The sequence below is a fragment of the Sminthopsis crassicaudata genome, chromosome 1 (assembly GCF_048593235.1).
Source record: "Sminthopsis crassicaudata isolate SCR6 chromosome 1, ASM4859323v1, whole genome shotgun sequence".
Lineage (NCBI taxonomy): Eukaryota > Metazoa > Chordata > Mammalia > Dasyuromorphia > Dasyuridae > Sminthopsis > Sminthopsis crassicaudata.
In genome coordinates this window covers 338,080,489-338,102,545 of record NC_133617.1, presented here as the reverse complement: position 1 = coordinate 338,102,545, position 22,057 = coordinate 338,080,489, and the positions used below count along the sequence as shown (strand labels likewise).

Here is a 22,057-nt window from a genome sequence, read left to right as displayed (position 1 = left end):
CGAGGATTTATGTGGATTTATTTTGTATCCTGCCACTTTGCTGAAATTTTGAATTATTTCTAGTAGCTTTTTAGCAGAGTCTTTGGGGTTCTCTAAGTATACCATCATGTCATCTGCAAAAAGTGATAGTTTGATTTCCTCATTTCCTATTCTAATTCCTTGAATCTCTTTCTCGGCTCTTATTGCCGAGGCTAGCGTTTCTAGTACTATATTGAATAGTAATGGTGATAGTGGGCAACCTTGTTTCACTCCTGATCTTACTGGGAAAGGTTGCAGTTTATTTCTATTGCATATTATGCTTACTGACGGTCTTAAATATATACTCCTGATTATTCTAAGGAATAATCCATTTATTCCTATACTCTCAAGAGTTTTTAGTAGGAATGGATGTTGGATTTTGTCAAATGCTTTTTCTGCATCTATTGAGATGATCATATGGTTCTTATTAATTTGATTATTAATATGGTCAATTATATTAATAGTTTTCCTAATATTAAACCAGCCCTGCATTCCTGGAATAAATCCTACTTGATCATAGTGTATTATCTTGGAGATGATTTTCTGAAGTCTTTTTGCTAATATCTTATTTAAGATTTTAGCATCAATATTCATTAAGGAGATTGGTCTATAATTTTCTTTCTCAGTTTTCGATCTACCAGGTTTAGGTATCAGTACCATGTCTGTGTCATAAAAGGAGTTTGGTAGGACTCCTTCATCCCCTATTTTTTCAAATAATTTATATAACATTGGGGCTAATTGTTCTTTAAATGTTTGGTAGAATTCACATGTGAATCCATCTGGCCCTGGGGATTTTTTCCTGGGGAGTTGATTAATAGCTTGTTCTATTTCTTTTTCTGATATGGGACTATTTAAGCAATTTATCTCCTCCTCTGTTAATCTAGGGAGCCTATATTTTTGGAGAAAGTCATCCATTTCACTTAAGTTATCAAATTTATTGGCATAAAGTTGGGCAAAGTAACTCCTTATTATTTCTCTAATTTCCTCTTCATTGGTGGAAAGATCCCCCTTTTCATTTGTAAGACTATCAATTTGATTTTCCTCTTTCTTTTTTTTGATCAAATTTACTAAAGGTTTATCTATTTTATTGGCTTTTTCATAAAACCAACTCTTGGTTTTATTTATTAATTCAATAGTTTTTTTACTTTCAATTTTATTGATTTCTCCTTTTAATTTTTGTATTTCGAGTTTAATTTTTGGTTGGGGGGCTAGTAAATATTTAGATCAGTTTAGTAATTTGCTTATTTAGTTCCCAAATGCAATCGTCTTTGCAATTGTGTCCTGATACTCACCATTCATGTGAACCTTTTTTTTTATTCTGTATCAATCCTCAGAATACAAATATATAAAAAAGATATGGATTTTCTTTTTTTGTTTTTGAAAGGTTTTCATTAGTAAATCATTTAGTGATTCTAAGTTATCTGAACACTTGATATATCTAATACTAGGTAGCAATTTATCTCTGAAGTATTTTGTTTGTTTATTTGAGGTAATTCAGAAGCTGGACAGTTAGCTGTGTTTTTGTGGTGCACATGAAGCTGGCTTCTAAAAATATATTTTATAGAAGTGACATGAGAATCTCCTAAGTCATTCTCTGGTCTGAAATGCAAGACGTGCAAAATAAAAACATGTTAATGGAAATAAAAACCCATTTCCATTTATTAATATTCTAATTAAGACACACAAACTCTTCTCTGTCTTTTAGATTGGAATTGTAATTTTTAGCACCTACCTCCAAAGGTAGTTGTGAAAATCAAAAAAAAAACAATATTTGTGACAGACCTAGCACATTGTATAGCATGTAGTAGGCACTAAATAAATGCAAATTCCCTTGTTTTTGCAGTTTATTTTTCAGGTATCACATTCAACACCTAATATAGATCATTGCATATTCATAAGCTTTTAGCAGGTTTTTATGAAGTTAATAATAGATGTGAAAAGAAAAGTACTTTTAGAGAAAAAATAGCCCATGATTCAACTGGAAGTATAAATTAGCCATAATAATGCTCCCAAAAGGTTTGTCAATTCAAAGAAATTAATATAAAAGCATTGGTCTCATAAATTCTAATATGGTAGATTTGGGGTATTAAGAAATCTTTGTCGTCCAGAAACTACCCAGTTCTGTGGAAACTCAAATCAAAACTCATATCTTAAATTTGAAATGAAAGGTTTTACTTCACAATATGAGAGAAACAAGTTGTGTGTAACAGAGAGATGTTTCCTCAAGGAGTCAGGAAGACTTGATTTCAAGTGTTCCTAAGCTATTTAAAATCTCAATGCCTGAGATTATTTCCTAAAATATCAGTTACATTCTAGTTGCTGGTCTGCATTGGTCAAGTCCCAGTTTAGATTTGAATTTCCCTTGACCAGTGAAATTGAAAGTTTATCCAAGAAAAAAAAAGAGGTGGAAATTATTCTCAATATTCTATGAATGCATGAGTCAAAAAAGATGACATATACAAGAAAAATAACTGGAAAATAATATGTGATGCTTATGACAATTGGTATGTTGTTATGATGTTAGAAACATTATATGGAAAAGACTATTATAAGTGCTGCCATAAATTGATGTTTTAAAATTTTCAAGTGGCAGATAAAAATGCTTTTCACCTTATTTTAGAAATTATTTCTAGCTTTAAAATTTTGTGAAAAATACATCAAATATTTGTATATTTGTGGAAAATTCTTATGGGTATTACAAGTTTGAATTTAAACAGTTCTTTGGAAGACTTAATGATACAAAAACTAGAAAACTTGCCTAACAGTTGGAAAGACCTGAGTTAAATTCTTAACTCTTTTACATAGTGACTATATGACCAAATGCAATGCACTCATTATCTTCATAAGCCAACCAGAGAAGGTTTTAATATATACTCATAAAGAAAGCTTCTCACCAGAAGATTCCTATACTTTTTAAATCATTAGTAGAATTTCATTATTATGAAATAATAATGAAATTAGTAGAAATAACTGTTAGAAATAATATGAAATTAGTAGAATCATTAGTGGAATTAGTAGAAAGGGAAACTTATAGATTATCTAGACTAATCTTCTAATTTTTCAGATGAGGAAACTGAATCTGACTGAAAAATTATGGGTCCAAAATTTTATAGATGAGTAATGCCAGGTCACACTAGTCCAATATTCTTTCAAATAAATTATATTATGAACTAAAAGTACAATCTGATTCAATATTGTTATGGAGCATCTATAAAAATAGGTTAAATCAACAATTAGGGAGTGGAACAAAAAATATAATAGTACTGACCAAATTTTACAAATATGTAGTATTGTGTTCTATTGGGTACCAAACAAAAGGTGAAGGGTTGGGAAATGCTATTTGAACTATCAACTAAAAAAGGAGAAATTATGTTTTTTTGCAATTCCAGAGAACAAAATAGATCAAGAACAAAAATGGTAAAAATAAAGAGACGTACTTTTATTCTATATGAGGAAAAATTTAAAAATTAAGAAATACTATATAAAATATGTATAGCTGCTCTTTTTATGGTACAAAGAAATTGAAACTAAGTACTTGATCATTGAGAAATAGCTAAGAAAAATTTTACACATGATTATAGTGGAATCATACAAAGCTTGAAGGTAATGGTTTTGGAGAAACTTTGTAACATTTATATGAACAGATGCAGAGTAAAGTGAAAAGAACTAGGAAAAATTTTAATATAACAAAATATTATAAAAATCAACACTTCAAAATATCAAAGAATTTCAATCAACCAAATGAGGATTGATGATGAAATAAATATATTTATGAATGACCATGTTCTTGACATTCTACTGTAAATAGAGGAATCACAACTTTGTGAAATTTACATCAAAGCTAGGTTTATTACAAGAGAAATGAATATGCAGGTATTGCCCAATATATTCACAATTTATACAGAAGTCATCATATTTATGACAGTGCAAGAAAGGAAGAAGGAAATAAACACACACTTCCCCTAAAGAGGCATGTCATGAAAGGGGGAAATGTTCATTAAAATGGGGTAAGGATAAAAACCTTCCCAAAAGGGAAGAGAAAGGCAGTGGCAAAAGCTGATTTTTTTTTCCCTTAGGAACAGATAAACTATAAAATAGAATGGTTTTCTTATCTACAAAGATCCCAGATACACAAGAAATTTTCCAGTCTAGTGTAGACTTATTGATATCTGTCTTGATTACCAATAACACTCAGGGAGTCCAGTTTGGGATGCAAATAAATTATATCAGCTGAGATTTAAGGTAGGAGACTTTTACTTTGACATATTCAGGGCCTTCTACCTCTTCTGGATCTCGTGTTTTTGAAAAATATGGCAACTCAAAAATTCAAGTTCAGAAGACTCCTTAACATTCCTCGAAACTATATACCATCTTATAGAATGGTTATAGACACAGAGCTACAGAATGAGATGTATTTTTTAGATTTGAATAATTACATTGTAATAAAGTTTTCATTTTCCTCTGTTTTCTTTTTATTTTTTCAAAAGGAAGATAGTGAGTTAGGGATTTTTCTTGTTATTTGTGGAAAATCTTAATTTTGTTTTGAAACTCAGGTAAGAGATATCTTCAAATGGAATGAATCTCCTTGTGAGGTCATTAATGTCGCTAGAATTTTTCAAATAGAAAGAAACTGGCTTTTAATCCCATCTATTGCACATATTTTAGAAGGAATACACACATTTTGTCCCTAAAATTTTACATATTTTTAATCAAAGAGTGTTTTAATGACTAAAAATATTTAGTATTTTATAAAAAGTCTTCCCCATAAAAATTGAAAACACATTTTGATAGCTCACAATTTGTCACTTGGAAGAACTTTCCAAACCTAGTATTGATACCATGAAGGTAAATTGATGCACTTTCAGTGCATTTAGGAAAATCATATTTACCTTCTGTTATTAAGACCTTTTATTTTAGTTAGTTCTCCTGATTCTTTGATGAATCTTCAATGCTGAAGAGTTCAATCTATTAGTAGTTTCCCATATGTTCCAAACAGAGCAAGGGATTTTAAGTTGCTTCAATGAATCTTCATTGAAGAATTCAACCTTTTACACAATAGATTCCCATATGTTCCCAACAGATGAAAGGTTTTTAATATTAATAGATTATAAAAGAATCATAAACTTGGATAGGAAACAAATTTCATCTTTATCTTCTGTAACCTAACTGAAATTTTACTTTCCTTTAGTTATTTAAAACTTATTCTGAAGAGTTTAAAGGCTTCTATCAAACTAGTAAGAGTAATACAAAATGATACAATGATAATTAATGATACAAAACAGTTTAATAAAGTCTGCTAATGAGATTCTATTAAAATTTTACAGTAAAGATAATCTTTTGCTTATTTTTGTGTCTTGTGGAATACTAATTTACAACCAGGATTCACAACAGCATAGCAACACTAAAAGACTATCAGTATTAAATAAATAGCTCATAATTTTTTTCATCTTCAAGTCACATTGATCTGCCATGTTTGTTCAAATTATATATGTTGATGGATTAATTTAATAAATTAAATTTAGTAGGTTAGTTCAGTTGTATGTCACAAATTGGACATTTTCTTATCTCTTTCATATTTATATGAATTTCTCTGAACTTCACAGTGTTCAGTTCTTTGGTGCAATGAATACGATTCTACCTGTGAATAGAAATATTGGAAGATCAGGAACCAATGAAATAACAACAAACATTTATTAAGAATTTATTTATGTACTAGGTACTATGCTTTGCTTTAAGAATACAAAACTTAAACTGATTTTTTTTTTGCCACCAAGGATCACACATACTGATAGAGATGACAACACATGCATCTAAAAGTTGTTTGGGTAGTGAGAGCATTGCCTACAGAGCTAACTAGAAAAGACTTCAGTACCTTCTTTGGCTAAGCATATATAATCTCTAAATAGTCCCAAGTTTCCTGATGAATAATTACTATACAAGTGTGGATTAAATGAAGGTACATTCCCAAAGGAGAGCTTTGCACCAAGGTAGAGTTCTAAAATTGAATGGATTAACTGATTTCTCCACCAACCCCCAAACCACTAGGAGTTAAGGATGAAGGCTGGCCCTTCAATGTGGGGAACAGCAGGAGAGGTGCCTACATGGATCCCAGTTTTCTAGTAAATTTTCTTTGGATGAAATGTGAAGCACAATCTGGGACTAATTCACATTCATATAAATGAATATAACTATGGCCATTTATTTACATTTAAGATTGTTTTTAATTCTCCCTCCATTTGGTGTTAGAGTATGATGATACAAACAATTTTTAAATATTTTTTATAGTTTTTATTTACCAGATATATGCATGGGTAATTTTACAACGTTGACAATTGCCTTTTGTTCTAATTTTTCCCCTCCTCCCCCCCAGATGGCAGGTTAACCAATACATGTTAAATATGTTAAAGTATAAATTAAATACATTATATGTATACATGTCCAAACAGTTGTTTTGCTGTACAAAAAGAATCAGACTTTGAAATAGTGTACTATTAGCCTGTAAAGGGAATTCAAAATGTAGGTGGACAAAATTAAAGGGATTGAGATTCTATGTAGTGGTTCATAGTAATCCCCTAGAGTTCTTTCGCTGGGTGTAGCTGTTTCAGTTCATTACTGTTCTATTGGTACTGATTTGGTTCATCTCATTATTGAAAATGGCCACATCCATCAGAATCGAATGTCATATAGTATTGTTGTTGAAGTACACAATGATCTCCTGGTCCTGCTCATTTCACTCAGCATCAGTTCATGTAAGTCTCTCCAGGCCTTTCTGAAATTATCCTGTGATACAAACAATTTTAAAGGGTAATTAACTATTTCAAATTTAATAAATTCCTAGCAGCCTTACATGAACTTTCATGGTTCTACTTCCATATCACCTCATTTCCTTCGCAATCTTGTATCCTTTTTTAAGATGCATAGTTCATTGCTTTTAGATTTAATTACAGAAAATCTCATCTTCTTTCCTCCTGGAAAACTTCATATGTAAAAAGGGAGAGGAGACTAAAAGTATTTGACACAGAATAGAAGGTCAGAAATTTTTTAAAAATAAAAAATCAGGCTCTTGTAATAAATTTTTAGAGAAAAATATTTTGGGGGGATAAACAATGTCAGTAAAATAGGCAAACAGAAAGTTTGTCTTTGAATAGTTTGCAAAATATGTTAGTAATTGAATACCAACCTATATTCCCTCTCCTTTAGCTTGAGTAATACAAGTACTAAAACTTGGAAAAGTTCTCCTGAGATGTGTACATGGTTAGTAATAAGAAAAATACCATAAGTACTTGGCAATATTTTAAAAAGTAAAACTATTCTCCTTGAATTTTATTTTAAAATAATATGTAATTATTAAGAAAACAATCACTGGTCTAAAGAGAGTATATCTCTGTGCTAACATGGTCTGATACTTTGTAATGCTTTGATTTTCTTGCAAATATTTTCTGGCAGACAGTCTTTGGTGAAAACATGCTAGATGGCAATTTTAAATGTGGCATGATGAGACTGACTAAGATAAAAATTGACTACTTTGCTTTTTGCAAAGACACCTTATCATATAAATCCAAAACTTTTTTTTTCAAATAATAGTAACTTCACTAAAAATGGATTTAATTTCAGTTTCATTCAATAAAATACCATTCAGTAAATAGCATTTTCTGTTAATAAGATATTGTTGTGGGCACTCGAAATATAAAGACTGATATTATATGATATAGCTTCTACCCTGAAGAAGTTTATACTCTAATATTGGATGAAAAATATAGACGCAGCTAATTAGGATATAAAGGACTATGGTAGAAGAATACACAATAATTCCAAGGCAAGTACTATTGGAAATATAAGAAAGACAAGATCTGTTTCATGAAGAATCACAAAAGGCTTACTGAAAGAGATGATACATTAGCTAGGTATTGGAAGAAGAAAAGGGAGTTCACAAGGAAAAGGGAAAAGGAACAAGTATTTATTAAATACCTAATATATGCCACAGAGTGTACTAAGCATTTCACAATTAATGTCTTATTTGATATCATCATAGGTAGAATGGGCTAGAGAGTGAGTAAAGGAACAGAGATAGAAGAATGCAAGATGAGAATTTGTTAGTAGTTTGTATACAGGAACTGATAGGGTTATGAGTGGTTAATGAATGATAAAAAGTGATAAAGAGCCAAAGTTGAATCCATAATTTAGAGCCTGAGCAAAGTAAAGAATAGCAAATAAATTAGACGTTAGGGTAGGATTTTGAGGGGAAATGAAAAGTTCTCTTTCAGACATGCTATATGTGAATTAGACATTCCTTAAGAATTTTACTAGAAGAAATGGATTCCATGAGAGACAACAAAGCTGCAATAGATCTAAAAGATGTGTATGGAGGTGATCATTGAATCTATGAGTGGAAAAAAAAGAATATAGAAAATTTAGAAATTTAAAGATACATTTTTTTTTTGTTTAGTAGTTCAAATCTATTTATTTCATAAAGGCAATCAGGGTTAAGTGACATGCCCAGGGTCACATAGTTAGTATATATATGGCTGTATTTGAATCCAGGTGCTCCTGAATCTGAGACCAGTGCATATCCATATAACTGCCCCATTTTTTGTTTGGCTGGTTTGAGGGGTTTTTTCTTGTTTGTTTGTTTATTTGTTTTTGTGGAAACGGTCACCATTCTTATTAATATAATAAGAATTTCTTGATCAGGTAAGTCATGGAAGTTCCTGTATTAAGAGGAATTAATTGAAATTCAGGTAGTTAGAGATAAGAACAACCAATGGATTTCTAATACAACTTCCAAAGTAGTCATATCATATGATACCAAATGAATCTCTAACCCAAAACAACTGGGGAGGACTCTTTAGTTGAATGAGAGCCAGGAAATCAAATGTGGAGAAAACACAAAAACTGGAACCCTTTTTAAATAATGGCAAGGGAAAACTAATGTGTAAAGACAAGAACTCTTTTATAACTAAGTGACAGGTCAAAACCAGTTCATCCACTAGTAAAACTGAAAGCCTTTGGAGACTGCAGAGTCTCAAGTATTTGAGAACCGGGAGACACATTCCCTTAAGAGCTAGTCAGAGCAATCTTTAAGGATTAGGGAGAAAGCCCTGAAACAATAGCACTTCATTAAGTATTACGAAATGAATCTTGGGTCTGGCAGAGTGGACAAACAGTGGAAGGTTAGTGGAGGCTCTCACCCCTAATGCATTTCCTTCCATTGCCTGCACCCTGATGTTAGAGTAAGAGTTCCCATCCCTAAAAATGCTTAAAAAGTAGACCACTGAAAAAGGAAGAACAATTGTTCACGCATCTTACCTGAAGTCCCAGGGCACTTTGAGAGTTGGCATAGACACATTTGGTTCAGGGGTACCCTGAAAAGTCTATATCACTTCCCTGTGAGGAGGAGTCATGGCTTGTGGTTCCTGAAACATGGTATTATATTCTTATTTATTTAAGATGACTCTATCCCACTGGTTCTTTTCTTCTCACCTCTGATCCTCCCCCTTTAGGATATTGTTTATTTGTCCTTTTTTTTTACTTGGTTTTATCTGGTTATGGATTTCTTTTTCCTTTTTTCCCCCTTTCTGTCAAGTATAAGCTTCCTATCCTCCTCTTTAAATAGTCCTTTGAATTTGTGTTTTATTATTACTACTATTATTTCATTTTTGTGCTCTCTTCCAAAAAAGTTTTCTCTCTCTATTATCTCATTCTCTCTACTTACTCTAGTCTTTAATTCTCTTTCATGACCTCCCCCCTCCTTTTTCTGGTCTCTTTCTTTTCTTTCTGTTCTCTATACAAAGTATCTGAAATAGTCATTCTAGATTTTTCTTCAACTGCCTTGTAGTGATTGCTTCTTGTGTTCCCCTTTTCAATTTTGCTTCAGTCCCAGAACAATGCCAATTACTGAAGGTGTCAGAGAAAACCCTTAATAATAGGTCTCATCACCATCATGTTTGTGATTATGCATCCCACCTTTCATATAAACTCTTTTATTGACCCCCTTTCCCCTAAATTTCCCTAGAAATCATTTATTTGTTTCTATGTTACCCCATTTCTCTAGATTCAAGTTGCTCACAGAGATTCCAATGTAGGACAAGTAAATAGACTTTTTAAATATCAAATCTCTCAGACCTCGAATAGTATAAGGTCCTCACCTCCTTTTACCAAATATCTCCCTTCATCTATAATATCATTCATCTTATGGAACCTTCTCTCACAAAGCTTTCTTCCTTGCTCTCCATTCCAATTTTAATCTTTCCTCTCTCTTCCTTACCTACCTCCTCCTAGGCTCTTCTCTTTTTAAGATATCAGAGGTCACCTTACTTTTATTGCTATACCTGAATTTGACAGTGGTATACCACATATCTTTTTCTATCTACTCTTCTTCCCCTTTTACATACTTTCCCATATTGTAATGTAGTTCCCATGTTGTCCCCTTCTTTTCCCAAAAAGCATTAATTCACCTACTGTTAGGCTATTACCATGTTTTTTTTTTTTTCATAATGCCCCCATCTGCCTCTTCACTGTTACTTCTAACAGAATTTCACCTTCACACTCATCTCTGTGTATATTTGGAAAGAAGTTTTTTACTATTCTCTTTATTATCACTGTGTTGTTGTTGCTGTCTTGCCTATTATTTTTATTTCACCTTTTCAGCATTTTTGTTGTTTGAGATATGAAAGAGGCAAATAATCTCCTTGATTCTGATTTTCTTTCTAAAATTGTTTCAAACTCTTCTTTTTATTGACCATCCATCTCTATATCGAATGTCATTGTTCTTCACAAGACATTATTCCATTTCCTGCTGCTTTTTAAGTAGGAATGCAAAAGTTTTGCATTATTTGAATTGCTTTCCTTTGTTTTTGAAGGCCTTTCTCCTGATGGCTTACAAAATTTATGGTTTCTGTATGAAATTGATCAATTTAACCATGTGTCTCAAAATAAATAGCTTTGATGTATTTTTTTTCTTTTTTTCCCTCTGGAGATATTGATGATTATTTTCTTCAACTGAAATTTCACTTTTTTTGGTAAGTTTAGGGTCTCTGAACAGTTCTCATCTATTACTTCTGTCATTTTGGTGTTAAGCCTTTTTTTTTGTCCTATTGTTTTCTTCTGAAAGACCTATAATTCTTGGCTCTGTACATATTTTCTTTGAGTTCAATATACTTTCCTATAATAAAGAGCATGTTTTCTTTTCATGGTAGAGATTTTCTTTTCTTATTCCAGATTGTCTTCTATTTTTTGTTTTTGTATTTTCCATCTATTATTCTCTCTTTAGTTTCTTTTGTGAGGATTGCCAAGCAAATTCCAGTTTTTCTCTTCTGCTCATTATTTTTGCCCTACAAAACAGAAATTCTGCTCCCATTTCTCTTTAAAGTTACTCAGCAATAGCATGTTGTAAATCCATGGGAATCTTCAAATTCTATAGAGTCTTCTGTTTCATCAAGTATTTGTATCATTTCTCTTCATTTTGGAATATTTATTAATAGAGGCCTTGACTCATTTATTAGAACTGAAACCATATTTCTTTTTACTTAGTGCTTTACCTGCTATTCCTTTTCCTGCTAATTTGTCTGTTTATATTCAATTTTATTTTTATTTAAGTTTTCTTCTTCCTGACATTTTTGATTAATTCAGTCTTCCCCTTATCAACCCTTATTTTCTTTGTAACTTGTACTTGTGTGAAAAGTATTTTGTAATTTTATTCATATAGTTTCTGACTTTGTGTTGACAGGTATACTCCCAAATATATTTTTTATTATCTAGGTATTTTCAATGGAATTTATCATTGTTTCATTTGCTGCTGGACTTTGTTGGTAACATTAAAAATGCTGATAATTTGCATGAATTTTTTTTTGTATCCTGCAACACTGCTAAATTTGTGAGTTGTTTCTAATAGTTTTTTAGTTGATTCTTTAGGATTTCCTAAGTATATGATTATATCATCCAAAAAGTCATAATTTGGTTACCTCATTACCTACTCTAATTCTTTTAATTTCTTTTTCTTCTCTTATTGCTAAAGATAAAATTCATAATATATTTTAATGGTAATAGTGAGTAGGCAACTTTATTTCATCCCAGATCTTATTAGAAATAGTTCAAGTTTGTTCCCATCACATATGATGCTTGCTGATGGTTTTAAATAGATGCTACTGATCATTATTTTCCTATGTTCTCTAGTGTTGTTTTTCCCCCTGAAGCAATTGGGATTAAGTGACTTGTTCAGGGTCACATAGCCAAGAAATCTTAAGTGTCTGAGGTCTAATTTGAACTCAGGTCCTCCTGACTTCAAGACTACTGTTCCAGTCACTAAGCTAACTTGTTCTCCATTCTCTCCATGTTTTTAATAGGAATGGATGTTGAATTTTGTGAAATGCTTTTCCTGCATCTATTGAGAGAATCATATGATTTTTGTTAGTTTGAGTATTGATATAATCAATTATGTTAACAGTTCTCCTAATATGGATGTGGCCTTATCTTCCTGGTATAAATCCTACTTCGTCATAGTGCATTATTCTGGTGATAACTTGCTGTAATCTCTTTGATAATATTTCATTTAAGATTTTTGCATCAATATTCATTAGGGAAATTGGTCCATAATTTTCTTTCTCTGTTTTGATCCTACCTAGTTTAGGTATCAGCATTGTAAAAGGAATTGCATAGGGATCTTTCTTGACATGTTTTTCAAATACTTTGCATAGTATGGGAATTAATTTTTCTTTAAATATTTGGTAGAATTCTTATGTAAATCCATTTGACGCTAGAGATTTGTTTAGGGAATTGATTAAAAGCTTGTTCTTTTTTTTTCTAAAATGAAACTATTAAAATAATTGATTTCCTCTTCTGTTATTCTGGGCAATCTATATTTTTGTAAGCATTCATTTCATTTAGATTATTAGATTTATTGGAATATAGTTGACAAAAATAGCTTTTAATTATTGCTCTAATTTCCTCTTTATTGGTAGAAAGTTCATCCTTTTCATTTTTGATACTAACAATTTTATTTTCTTCTTACCTTTTCCTAGTCAAATTAACTAAAGGGTTATCTAGTTTATTGTTTTTTTTTTTTTCAATAAAACCAACTCTTGGTTTGGTTTATTAGTTAAAAAGTTTTTGTTAACTTTTAATTTTATTAATCTCTTTTAGTTTCTGAATTTCTAATTTGGTACTTCATTGTGGAGATTTAATTGGTTCTTTTCCTAGGTTTTTGGTTGCCTGCCCAATTTATTGATTTTCCCTTTATTTTATGCAAGTAAGTATCTAGAAATATAAAACTTCTTCTAAGAGCTGCTGTGGCAGCAATCTATAAATGTTAGTATGGTGTCTTATTCTTTTGGATGAAAATATTATATATATATATATATACATATATATGTGTGTGTGTGTGTATTTAGTATTGATATTACCTCATTATCTATGGTATCTTTTGGCAAAATGAAGTTTTCTTTATCTCTTCTAATTAGATCTATTTTTGCTTTTGTTTAATCTGAGATCAGATTCACTGTCCCTGCTTTTTTCTCTTCACTTGGAGCATAAAAGATTCTGCTTCGGACTTCTACCTTTCCTCTGTATGAATCACTCTGCTTTAAATATGTTTCTTGTAAACAACTAATCATAGGATTCTGGCTTTTAAACCAGTTTGCTATCCACTTCCATTTAATGGGAGAATTCATCCCATCCACATTCATAATTAAAATTATGAACTCTGTATTTCCCACCATCTTATTTTCCCCATTATACTTTTCTCTTTCCTTTCCCCTTTCCCTCCTCCCCAATGTTTTGTTTCTGACAGCCATCTCCCTCAAATAGTTCACCACTCTTATAGTCTCTCCCTCTCTCTTATCCTTTTCCCTTCTAGTTCTGTTTCTTTTTGAGTCAATTCTGACACATTTATCTCACAGAGAAACTTGTATCACTCTATAGAGAAGTAGGAGAAGAAAGGGGAAAGGAAAGGGGGAGACAAGAGTTAAACATATCATCTTTCCATATAGTTATGTAAACTTTTCAATTCAAATAAGTTTTTTCTTTCCTTTTTATCTTTTTATACTTCTCTTCAGTTCAGTTCTGTATTTGAAGATCAAATTTTCTTTTGAGCTCTTGTGTTTTCATTAGAAATAAATGAAAATCACCTGCTTCTTTGAATGTCCATATTTTTCCCTGAAAGATAATCCTGTTTTGCTGGATAGTTGATACTTGGCTATAATCCAAGTTCCTTTGCCCTTTGGAACATCATATTCCAGTCCCTTTGATCCTTTAAAGTGGAAGCTGCTAGGTCCTGGGATATCCTGATTGTGCTACCTTGATATTTGAATTGTTTCTTTCTGGCTGCTTGCATTATTTTCTCCTTAATCTGATAATTCAGAAATTTAGCTATGATATTGCTTGGAGTTTTTATTTGGAGTCTCTTTCAGAAGGTGATCAGTGAATTATTTCAATGGCTCTTTTACCCTCTGCTTCTAGGGTATCAGGGGAGTTTTCCTGATGATTTCCTAAAAGTTGTGGTTAGACTCTCTTTTTTTTCACCATGGTTTTCATGAAGTCCAATAATTCTTACATTCTCTCTCCTAGGCCAGTTGTTTTCCAGTGAGGTATTCTTCATTTTTTTTCATTTTTTTTTGTTTTGTGTGACTAATTCTTGATGTCTCATTGAGTCATTTACTTCCATTTGTTCAATTCTAATTTTTACTAAATTATTTTCTTTAGTTAGTTTTATATCTCCTTTTACAGTTAGCCAATTGACTTTTTAAATAACTTGTTTTATTCACTGTTTTTTTTTTCTATTTCACAAATTTTGTTTTTCAATGAGCTGGTATCTTTTTAAATTTTGTCATATGTATTTTATAAGGATTTATATTTTTTTCATATTTTAAAGAATTAGATGCTTTTTTCATTTCTCTAAATCTAATTTAAAGGAGTTTTCTTCGGATCATTTTCATGTTTCCTTTCCAAATTTTCCTTCAAATTTCTCATTTCATTTCCTAATTTTCTTCTAACTCTATTTTTGAATTCTTCCAAGCGAGTCTTGTGAGATGAAGACTAACTTGTATCACCCTTTGGGCCTTCATGATTGGCATTGAGTGTCCTCCGTGTTTGAGATCTGTTCTTCTCCATCTCCATGAAAACTATGGTCAGAGTTATTTTTGCTTTTTTGCTCATTTTTAAATGTTGAAGTCTGCTTTTAAGGCAAAGGGAAGGTTGTCCCAATCTTCCTCTTCAAAGCAGAATCCACAGATAGACAATCTTTTTTTGGCTAAGATCCTCCCAGTAGAATTCTCTGGTGCACTGCACCACCGTCTATCCCTGACGTCAACCCCCTCCTCCTTCTTCCTTCCCCCTTTTGCCCCCAACATCATGCTCAATTAAAACAGCCCATTTCTGAAATTCTTCCAAAATATCTTCTGCTGTAAATTTGTTACACTCTAAATATTTATGTGTTCTCTCACTCCAAAACCATTTCAGAGGCTTGATCTGTTGTTAAACTGTGGGAAACCAGGAAGAACTCAGACAAAGATCTGTCTACTCTCCACCATCTTGATTCCCCCCATCCCCAACCATTCTACATCATAACAGATTTGAAACTAATATTTTCAAGGAAATATCAAGTTCAGGTTACTTAAACAGGCCTTTGTAAAGAATATTTTGGGAGAAAATCTCTTGAGAAGAAAGTTCATAGGCCACCTGAAAGAGTCATATGTAATTTCTATGAAAATTTCAACAATGGGATCTATGTGTGTGTCTAATGGTATTTATGTGTGTAATGGCATTATATCATCAGTCATAATAAACTATTAAAAGATATATTATTTTAAAGTTAAAATGAGCTAACTCAATCACTTATCATGGACAAAGTCATTCAGTACTAAGGCATAAAAGTCTAGTTTGTATGAATTACCTAATTCTTCCAAAACTGATTTTATTTTAGGTTAAAATTAGTTGATATGGATAATTTATAGAGTACTTGTGAAGTTTGGACTTCATATTTTTGACCAATATTTTGAAAATAATTGCAAATTGGACTTAAAAAGACAGCCCCCTTAAAGAGTTAGACCATACCTGAATCAAGATTGCAAAGTTGTAATTTTACTTTCAAGTTCTCATGAAAGGCAGTGTGATATACCAGATAATTTGATTTAGAGTTAGGAAGGTCTGGATATAAGTTTTCCCTCTGATGTGTGTTGGTTTTAATATCCAGAACCTCACTTAGCCTCTCAATGCTTCGGGATACTTTGTAAGATTATATATTTCAAAACAAGTATAAATTTGTCTTAATTGCCTTAAGGTTTCCTCGCTAGGAATTCCTTTGTACTAATGAAATTAGAAATGCATTTCCAAAAAATGGGTATTTTCAAAATGGTTCCCAAAATACATGTCCACTGATTGGAATGCATCTGTGATGCTCACTTTCACAAATATCTTTATCTGTGCTATAGGAATGGCACAGAAATCTGAGATTGTTAAGAATAAGCTATTCAAAGTCATAGTTTTTATTGGCTTCATTAGCACTACTCTTATTAGTGGCAAGAACATGATCCTAAATCATTTCCTAACCATTTATTTTTTAGCATGATATTCTGAAAGCACCCTTAACTTTCTTCTTCAGGAAAGACTGTAAGCCCAGGCTCTGTAGTCCAGAGGACAATGTTGGCCCTTTGCCTGGAAACCAGAAGTCAACTATAATTTGCATAAAAATGTACTTCAAAAAATCTAAAATAAACATGCAGCCATAATATTTACTTGTTCTCTTTTTTGCTTGCTGAATGAATAGAAGTTAACATTCTGGTTGTATTCACTACCAATGAAAACTTTTGGTTAAACAGTATCTCTTCACCCTGTACTAAAGAAGGAATCATTACAGATGGTGTCTCTATATACCAGAAGGATAATGTGACTAGGAAAAAAAATGTAATAAATGAATTTACCCAACCTAAACTGTATAACATTTCCCACATATAACAGTTAATAGCTTTACTGTTGAAATATTTCTGTGTCCTATCTGAAGCTTGCATAGACTACTTCAGTTTTTCCTGAGGATATATAGATCATTTCACATGTATGCAGGAATCTTTCTGTGATAAAAAGGCTTCTGCTGATAGGTGTATAGGTGTATATGTGTGTATGTGTGATATATATATATATATATATATATATATATATATATATATATATATATATATATATATATATATATATATATGTGTGTGTGTGTGTGTATATACACACATATATAGTATGTATGTATACAGAAATACATATAGTGTGTATGTATCTTTATAAGATATGTACATTTCTGAGATACATTGAATAATTAAAAGTTGTCACATGCACATATAGTGCACAGCACACAATAATTTGGCACTCAGCATTAATAAATGATGCTGACTTAATTATATAATTAGAATTGATCACCTTATTACTAATTCTTAATTTTGACAAACTCAGATATATCTTTGCAGGAATCCATACCTTGCCTTATGGCACAATTCAAGCCACATGCTAACAGATTTTTCTTGGTTCTCAAATTAGAATTTGCCAAATTCAATGAGCTAAAAATAAAGCTTTCTACTTTACCTTTTTGTTTTCTACTATGTATATGAATTATTTGTTGGTCATTTTCACCACCATTCACTTAAAATCAGTTCCATGCAAGATAAAGTTACTTAATGGCCAATAAAAACACATATACATTTTTCATATATAGTTTTTTGTTTCCAAAAAATGAGTACTTCAGTGATTTTAAACACTAGAACACTAGAATTGTGTGGAAAAAAAGCTACATTGACTTGAAGTCCTTTTTAGACATTGCCACCAAAATATTTTATATTCTACAATGAGAAACTCAATTCAGTACTCAAATACTCATTCTAATGCTGCCACACATTTTAATTAAAAGTTATCACCCAATCTTTTTATTGTATTCTTGAAATGGTCCAAAGTAATATAATTCAATTTCCACTATATTATAAGCTGTGCCTCCAGAATAAACAACCTTAAAATTGTAATGTGCATGATATTATGGAACTACATGTCTTTGTGCTATATGATATATGTGTATATATATATATATATATGTATGTATGTATATATATATATATATATATATATTATGTGTGTGTACACACACAAAAATATAAAAATAAACATATATGCATGTATATGCGTGTGAATGCTATAAAACACACACACACACACACACACACACACACACACACACACACACACACAGCTAGGTGTCTTAGTGGAGAGAGAGCTAAGCCTGGAGTCAGGAAGACCTGAGTTCAAATGCAGCCTCAAGCTCTTATTAATTGTATGACCCTGGACAAGTCATTTACTCTCTGCCTTAATCCACAGAACAAGGAAATGGCAACTACTCTTGTATCCTTGTCAAGAAAACTCCATGAACCATATAAGAATGGTATGGTCCATTGGGTCACAACAACTTGGACATAACTGAGTGACTAAACAATAACAACTATAAAAACTCCATTTTACACCAGATTAAATATTAGTAGGTTTGTGTTCTGTGGATACAAGAGAAAGAGACATTTTCTTCTAATTAAAATATAACTAATCAGTATTTCAAAGAATCTGTTATGTCATCAATGAGGACATTCCCTCTAATTAATCAATCAACATTTTTTTTTGTATAGCATCCTAAGAAAATTGCTAAGCATCAGTAAATCACAGCTGTTCCACAGCCTAAAATATAAAATAGATTTTTGGTCTCAAGATTTCATTACTTTCTTAACCAATGCTATTCAGCAACTAAGTGACTAAAATGACTCCCAATCAGGATCATAATCACTATGCATTAGAGGCAGAATTTGAACTTGGTCTTTCTTGATATGGAGATCATCTCTCTGTTTCCTATGGTTTGTTACTCCTCATCTTTAAGTATTGGCAAATTATTATTTGCATTAAAAAATCACAGCTATACATTAAGTGAGTGGTGGAATACATGGGAGCCACCTGACAGTGGCTGCTGGAGATCCAACCCAGAATGGATTCTCTCTCTTCTCCTCTTGTGAGAGGATGAAACAAGGAGACAGAGAGGCAGTTGCTGTTCTCTGACCTCTCTGCTTAAGAGGCCATCATATTGTCTGATGGTGTCTGAATGTGGGTTAAGAATTATAAGAAGAACCAGAGCTGTTCCAAAGTTAAGGAAGAAGAGCTCTGGTAAGATTTTTTTAGTTGAGGTAATTAAATGGGCCAACACATCAAAGGGCTGAGCCAGGAGGCTTATGAGACACTTAAATGCCTGTTCTGACTATAGTTCTCTTTTCTATTTGAAAGTTTGCCTCCACGATATTTCACAAGATAAACACCTGCTACAACCTGCAGAATGGATCTCCTCTTGTGAGAGGATGATACAAGGAGACCGAGAGGCAGTTGCTATTCTCTGACCTCTCTGACTGAAGGCCATTGCATTGTCTGACCTCTGTCCTCTTCCCTCTGCTTCCAATTTACTCACTCCCAGTCCACAAGAGAAAGGCTGCCCTGCAACTCCTTCAGATGTTATGATCCACAGCTGTGGAGGCTTTTGAAGAATTGCCCTGTCCCTTAACAATTCCCCATTTTCTGTTTTTTCTGTTATTTTCCCCCACAACATTGAATATTTTTTGTTATGCTAAGGCTCAAAACTAACAATGTTTAATATCTATAATATGAAAGGAAAATCAACATATCCTTATTCAGGAAAGATTATGTTTTTAATACCCAGATGTTTTTCTTTCTTTTATTATTATTTATTCTATATTGTCTGGTCCAAGTCCTACATTTTTCTTATTTATAAAGCTCTGAAATTCCAAGACAAAAATTTTACTAGTTTTTTTTCAAGGGTATTGTTCTTACTGCTAGCTAGTATTTCATCATTTATGCTTAATTCAATGTAAACATCTTCCCAAATAACAGCTCTTTAGAAACACCAACTTCAGATATTATTTCTAGCTAAAAAGAGAGGTTGTGCAATTTGAGAAACACAACTTCACTTCTTAGCTAGAAATAAATATTAGTGTTCATTGCTTATGTGGATATTGATATATTTCAATCAAGGCAAAGCTCAGTAAGCTGATGAGTTCATGAGTTTAGATAATATTCACTTTCACAACAGAATTAAGAATATTGAAACAGTACTTTATAATGTGAATTGCTTAGTTTCTTTATATCTTAATATTGATTATAATTGGTATAAAAGAAAAGGAAAGGAGAGGAGAGGAGATAAGAAGAAAGCAATACACTCATATTGTATTTCTTTTCTTTTTCCTGCTATTGCAACAAAACTCCCCAATTCATTTAGAAATAGAGTTAATTTAAGCCCTTAAAACTGTTTAGCAACAGATGTTTGTAAGTTTCTGGAACATTCCATTAATTTTGTCCTTTGCCCATCTTGTTAAATTAAGTGGTGTTTCTTAAACAAGCCAGATTTCATTAATTTTGTCCAATTTCTTGATGTTTTACATGTTAAGAATAAGAAGCAGCTTCTGTCTGACCTTTCAATGTCTTCAGAAAAGAGGCAAATCTTAAAATTTTTGTTCTTTCTGTTATTTTATATAATCATACATTTAAAGCTGGAAGTGACCTCAAATTTCTACCTCTTATAGATGTTTACAAATACTAAAAGTAATACAGTTATTAAGTGACAGAATCAAGATTTAAACTCATCTTCTGACTCCAAAGTCAGTGTTCTTTGTGCTGTCAGTGCCTTCCTCTTTAAAAAAAAAAAAAAAAAGATCAGTTTTCCTTAAATCAATGATATAAATTTTTAAACTTTTACAATGTTCCAAAGTTAAAAAAATAACAATAAAACAAAGTAAATATCTTTTAAGTCATCATTTTTCCTTCTTTCTTAATATATACCTACTCTTATTAAGAACTCAGAGCTATGTCTGTGCAATATTTTTTTAATTCCATAATAAAAATTTCATCTTTACGTGAATTATATAATTGGACACAAGGTCCCGACTGGATGCTTATGTTCCAAGAAAGTCGAAGCAATCTTCTCCTGAATAAACACAAAGGAAATACTATTAATGATTCAATCTGACTAAAAAGATATCAAAGTAAAAGTATATTTTTATCCTATGTCCTTTTTCTCCCTCATAATATATTTTCTAGCTTCAAAGCCAACTGAGGGAAAAATTGGAATAGATTGTAACAGATATCTGACATTTGAACAAAGACAGAAGTCCAATTTGACCTCAGAAAGAATAAGGCTATGAGTAACAGTATTCCTTTCACAGTTAATTTCAGGAATTAGTAACAAATATTTAAAGGTAATATAATTATAACTGGGCTAAATTTAGATTTTGTTTTTGCAAATAAGAAAGGGTACAACAAAACATTTAATACTCATTTGTCTCCTTTTATCAATTCAATTTTATCGGACAAACCAAAATTCATAAAAATCATCTATTGTACTATTAATATGAATACAAACATGTATGGGAGAGTATTAAAGTAGCGGCTTTCCATGATTGCAAAAATGAAACTATAGGTTACAGACCTTTTCTCACTCCCAAAGAACAATAGGAACAATGCATAAATGTCAAGAGATACAGAATGTAAAATGTTTCCAGACTTTGTTATACAAAATATTCACAAAGGAGATCATGTAGAAGGAAAAATTTATACAGCCTTATAGGTGTGTATATATATATATATCTATATCTATATATATCTATATATATAGATATATAGATATATATATATATCTATACATATAGATATATATATATATATATATATATATATATCTATATCTATATAGATATATATAGATATAGATATATATATATATATCTATGTGTGTGTGTGTGTGTGTATGTGTGTGTGTGTGTGTGTGTGTATAAATGTGTATAAATTGCTACCAAACTTGATACCATGATTATTTTGTTGGGATTACTCATAAACATTCCATTTGACATAAAATCCTACCCAAATTGTGCATCAGTGGGAGTCTGGTGAATAACATAGGTTATAAGTCCTACTGGAATGGTGATTTTGTAAAGAAAACCAGAATTGAAGTTAATAGTTTTGTGAAAAAATACAAAAA

General features: G+C 31.5%; 1 protein-coding gene across 1 annotated transcript in view; it reads left to right on the top strand.

The window, feature by feature from the left end:
* The window catches only part of ADCY2 (adenylate cyclase 2), a 589,713-nt gene that overhangs the window by 223,803 nt on the left and 343,853 nt on the right, over nt 1-22,057 (top strand).